Here is a 5,776-nt window from a genome sequence, read left to right on the forward strand (position 1 = left end):
AGCCTTCAGGGACCAACTATACAAATCCAGCCTGTTTTTGCTCAACAAAAATTCAAGAAGAGATGTTGGCAGAATGCTAGTCTCCTGAGAGATCATGGAAATGCCGAATTCCCCAGGCCTAACCAGGCAGACCTCTGTAACTGATGGCAGAATGCCCAAGGTTAAGTGGCCATGAGTTAGAGATAAACCAATGGTCCAAAAGCCAGAACATCTAAGCAGGCAGAAAAGGACTACAGATTTCAATTGACAGGCCAGGGCAGGCAACAGTCTAGAATTCAATAGGTCAAATAGGACAATGGGAACTTGATCCCGAGGCAAGAATGGTCAAGTGAGGGGGATGCTGGGATGCAAGGGACATTCGAGGTTATTTTGACCAGATAGAAATAAGAGATACACTCTAAAGACTTTTAGATAGGAAAAGGGAAGCTGAGGTGACCTTACAAAATGAGGTGGAGGAGATGTTGGAGGTCCTAATACTTAATATGGTGATGGTGGATGTGGTTGTCATAGTGAGGCTGATAATTATAGTGATTGTATGATTATCATAATAGCAGCAAGGGGGTGATGAGTGGTCATGGTGTTGTTAATGAGTTGTTAATGATTGCTGCCATGTTGATAGAGGGAGTGTGATGATAATTGTCATGGTGAAGGAAGTGGTGACTTTGAAGCTCACAGTGACAGAAGTGATGGTAGTATCAGTGGATGACGGTAACAGTAACTATGGTCGCAAGTGAAGGGGGCTGTGACAGGTGGTAGACATGTTGAATTGCTATCCAGACGAGGGAGTTGGTGGTAAGGATTACGTTGGTAAATGTAGACTCTTCATGTGGTATCGTTGCTCTTTCCTTAATCCCAAAAGTGTATGAGATAAGCCTGATCCTTTAGGCAAGCTCGAGAGTAACATGTGATAGCCCTGGGTCTCCCTGAGCAGGAGAGAGGACCATTTCTAATGCCGCTGTGATCAGACCTGCCCTGTCTTTCCTACTCCACTCTGTTCTCATTACAAAGTGGAGATTGGAGGGTAAACCACACTCCAGCTTTCCCTTCTCTTTCTCTTTCTAGGGGTCTACTTGTTTCCTAAGATAGCCCTTCTCCAGGGTCCGATATAGGAAACTAAGGCATAGAGGCTTTTCCTCTATGGGCTGGAGCCAGAGCATGATGGGTGTGCCAGACATCATGCTAGAAATGAGATAGCCGAGCAAAGGCCCTCCTTGCAGGAGTAAGAACAGTGGTTACTGTAGCTGCTCTTTTTAACTCAGAGCTGGTCCTAAAACCCTAATTCGTTCAGCCTCTGGCAGTTCCTTTAGACCTATGCTGGCCAATCCTATTGCTACTAGCCAGAGGTGGCTATTCAGCCACATCTTGAAATACAGCTAGTCCAATTGATATGGGAGTAGAAAATATACATTGGATTTTGGAGACTTAGTATGAAAAAAAAGAATGGAAACTCTCTTTAATGATTTTTATATTGATCACATGTCGAAATAATGTTTTGGAAATATTGGGTTAAATAAAATAAATTATTAAAATTAATTTTACTTGTTTCTTTAAATTAAAAATTATGTCTACTAGAAATTCTTAAATAACATACATGGTTTATATTATATTGTACAGTGCTACTTTAGATCATTTCCTTCGTTCGGGGAAGCAAAAGGGAAGAAATGAAAAAAATTACGAAATAACGGTGAGCTAAGCACATAATAAGTTTGTTTTTCTCTCCCATAAAGTCTAAGCAGAAGCACTGCAGGGCATATAAGGCAGCTTCACTTCACAGTGTCAAAGCCCTAGCTTTCTTCTTAATTATCGCTCTACCATCTTCAACATATGGCTTCCATTTTGACGTCTAAGATGGCTGCTCTAGTTCCCATGTCCACTTTACCTCCAATGAAGAGGGGAGAAAAGGATATGGAGAGTCAGTTACTTCTTCTTCTTCTTCTTCTTCTTTTTCTTCTTCTTCTTATTCTTTTTTTAAACACCTACAGCACCTGGTCTTCCTTGGTGGTCTCCCATCCAAATACTAACCAGGCCTGACCCTGCTTAGCTTCTGAGATCAGATGAGATCAGGCATGTTCAGGGTGGCATGACCATAGCCTAGTTACTTTTTTTTAAGGGCAAAGCCCAGAAAGTACAATATTACTTCTGTTTGCATCTCATTGGCCAGAATCTAGTTACCTGGACACACCTAGCTGCAAGGAAGTCCGGAGAATTAGCCCTAAAGTGGGTGGCCAGGTTCCAGCTAACCCTTGGGGATTTTATTATTAAAAGAAGAAGGGAAGATGGATATTGGGGGACAACCAGCTGCCCTGATATACCCAGAGAGGGGCAGTCCCCTACTCTCACACTTCCTACAGGTCCAGGCAAGCACCACTTGGGCAGCAGGAGAATGGAACAAATAACCTCCAAGAAAAATCTGCTCTTTTTAAAGAAATACCTTTAATAAAGGCAGCCCAAGTCCCAGCATATTTCCAGGTGTTCTTTGGTCAGAAAGATTTTAAGAGAGTGAAGAAAGAGGACAGTCTGGCGAGAAAGAGAAAGAAGGAGAGTGAGTACTTGTGTGTGGCTGAGAATGATTATTTGAATTCTAAACTCTCTTGCTTGGAACAGCGACTATGATTCCAGTATTTTGGACATTTATATTCAAAGTCTTCATTGGTCATATGACATAGAAACAATGGCTGCAAACACTTGCTAAGTAAGCTCCGTTTATTAAAAACCTGCTTGTCTGCCTTCTTTCCTTCCACCTATGACCATCTGTACTGCTAACAGGTGCCCAGGGCTGCCAGGGAGGTGGACCCAGGAGACATATGAGACCTGTATTTAAGGAATGATCTGACTGAGAGTCAGAAAACCACCAAAGACAACTGTCCAAACAAGCAAGGAGTGAGCAAACTGGGATGGGACACTGGCTTTGACTTTCTCTTTGATCCAGGTCTTCCCAACAAAAAGATACTCAAGAAAATTAAACTAGGTCTCCACAAAGGTAGGGTCTAAGTGTATCATGGTCTCCAATGTATTCCTGTTGCCTGGCATGTAGTAAGAGCTTGATAAGCATTTGTCGAATGGATGAATGCTAGGGTAGGCTTTACTCTGGAGTCAGGTTTTATACATTATTTGGGTTTCGAAGTTGAGAACTTCACAGATGCCCCCTGTCCTGAACATATATGGTTCCTTCTCAGTGGCCCTGTCTCTGGACCTGCAATGCCATCCTTCCCAGGATCTACCCTCCAAGACTGCTGAGCTAATCACTCAAGCTCAGCGCAGGCTGCTTCTGGGGAATGGGGCAAGTACAGATAGTTCCTGGAAGGACGGCCAGGCCTCCGAACCCACCTTCGTGGCAGGCCCACCTTTACTGCCGGACAGAGACAGGATTTCTCTGGCTGCTGCCTCTTCCATGCAGCCCCTTTCTTGCTCAGCAAGGGTCAGATAAGGAGACCACAATTAGCTCTAGAAGAAGGCCTGGCAGGATGGAGGGGCCCATACCCTAGATTTCCTCCTCCTCCCATACATCTTGGTGTCAAACACATTTTATTTCCTCACGTCTGGGGACTCCGGGGCTTCCCCTCCAGGATTGCTTCCTCCTCCGGTTTGTTTTCCAGCTGGAGACTCTAGGAGCCCCACGGCAGGGGGGCGGCTCCTCTACTGTGGCCCATGAGTCTTCAAAGGGCCCAGAGTGGAATGCCAGCTGGGGAGACTGCCAGCCTGGGAGGAGGGGCCCAAGATGTGGGGCTCTGGATCGGGTCCCCCACTCATTTTCAAGTCTCCCTCATTGGCTAAGGGGCTGTATCTATGGGTAGAAGTTAACTTCAAAGATCGGGAATGGGGGACTCCCTGCCACCCCCTCTCCCGGGGCTCAGAGAGGGGCAGGAAGTGCCCCCCGCCATGATGGATTAGGTGCCTAAGAGCCATGGAGAGCTCATGGCTGGGGAGACCTTCTCCCTTTTCATGGGGCTCAGATTTCACGATTTGGAGAGGGAGGAGGGGGTGAAATAATTAGTAATTTGTGATTAAGTCTTTTCATGGATATTTTGTTTCTTTGTTCTGTGATGTCGCCTGGAGCCATTTAAAAAATGACTTAATGACAAAAAAAAAATAATTGCTCTTTGTAACTAATGACTGTGTCAGAACTTGGAAATCACCAAAGCCTCAGAAAGTAAAACCCGAGACACAGACAGAGGTGGGGGTGCCACTCTCAGAGGAATCAGATCAGCAATCGTAAAGTGGCCCAGGAATCTATTTGTACCTGGAAGGCCCCTGCCCTTGCCTGGAGCTAACCAGCACCCCACCGCTTACCCTTAGTCTAATGACTTCAGGCCTAGGGGGTTCCCCAGGACCTTTGCTTCTGGATCAAGAAGAATGGTCAGAATGCCTGAGGCCAGCCTAGACTGTCCCAGCTGGTCCAGGCTTGGAGTCACTCCCTCCTCCACAGAATCTTCCTGGAGGGAGACTCCACCCTGAGGTGGGAATGAAGAAAGGTCATGCCCCGCTCCCCTCCATTCTAGCAGCGAGATGGAGCCCCACAGTTCCCCTGGGATTCTGTACTCTTTTGGGTGTTGTCTATTGCTCCTGTCTCTCCAACTAGACTGGGTGCTCCTTGGGGCAGAGAAAAAACATTTTCCCTCCTGATACTCCTGCCCTTCCTCCCTGGGGTGAGCATACATTAACCTACAGTTCCACCTCAGGCAGGCGCCTTGTAGAGCTCCAAGCCGCCCCAACAGGGATCTGCCAGGGCCCAAGCCCCAAGGATTCAGCTCAGCACACGCTTCCTTCTGCCACCCCCTGCCGCCTCTAGAAGCCTCTGGGGAGTGGGCCGGGAGATGGGGAATTGCTCACGCAGCAGATTCCGCTCTTGTTCCCTTCCTGGCCCTCGCTCTGATCTCTCCCAGGGGGAAATGCTGGGAGGGGGGGACCCGTTAACTTGTGCCTTCTATTTGGTTTTCCTCTGGTTATTGTTTAAAATGCAGAGATTATGAGGTCAAACTCTCCCAGCCAATATTTTTCTAATGAAAAATGTAGTAAGGCACGACTGAGTAATCTAATCTATAAGTTAAGCGTTCCACACAGCAGCGATTTTCACCGACAGAACTTCAATAAATCTTGTTTTGAGAAAAATGATATGAGGCTGATGTTCTATTTTTGTCAATTTGAATGGACTCCCCTGCTCCCCCAGTCCCCAGAAACACTGCATTGCACCCAGCTAATCTCCTTCCCTCCCCCAGAGCTGGCTTGATGAAAGAGGGGACAAGAATCATAGGGTGGGAGGCTTGAGTTTTGGTCCAGCTGGGCTCTGGGAGCCTGGAGCCAGAGGTATCTGCTTCAGCCCACCTGGCCTCTGTGGCTCTTCTCTGGGTGAGGGGTCAGTGAGGCGGCTGGGGGTCCTGAAGGAAAAGGCAGCCTATGACTTAGGAGAATATGTCTTCCCTAGTCACAGGATCAGGGTTGCCCAGGCAAGCTTGTCTACTCCAGCTGTTCCAAAGGCTGAGCAAAGAGCAAACAGCAGGCCTTACACCTTCCCTCAACACCCGACAAGCCATTGATAGATTTGGCAAGGAAGGCCTCACCTCAGGCAGAATTATTGAGATCCACCCTTGCTGCTCCCCTATAGTCTGACTGAAACAGAACGAATGAGGCAGAATGTAGTGAACTCCTTCCCACACACAAAGTGTGTGTGTGTGTGTGTGTGTGTGTGTGTGTGTGTGTGTGTGTGTACCGGTGTGTTTGTGCCTATGTGTGTGTACCTGAAGCAGATACCTCTGGCTCCAGGGCCCTGGGAGACAGG

General features: G+C 47.2%; 1 pseudogene; it reads right to left on the reverse strand.

Annotated features, from left to right (window-relative positions):
- Window positions 1-1,973: 1,973 nt before the first annotated feature.
- Window positions 1,974-2,092, reverse strand: LOC111731072 (annotated as a pseudogene).
- Between the last annotated feature and the right edge of the window lie 3,684 nt (window positions 2,093-5,776).

The sequence above is a fragment of the Pteropus vampyrus genome, unplaced genomic scaffold (assembly GCF_000151845.1).
Source record: "Pteropus vampyrus isolate Shadow unplaced genomic scaffold, Pvam_2.0 Scaffold348, whole genome shotgun sequence".
In the NCBI taxonomy this organism is placed as follows: domain Eukaryota; kingdom Metazoa; phylum Chordata; class Mammalia; order Chiroptera; family Pteropodidae; genus Pteropus; species Pteropus vampyrus.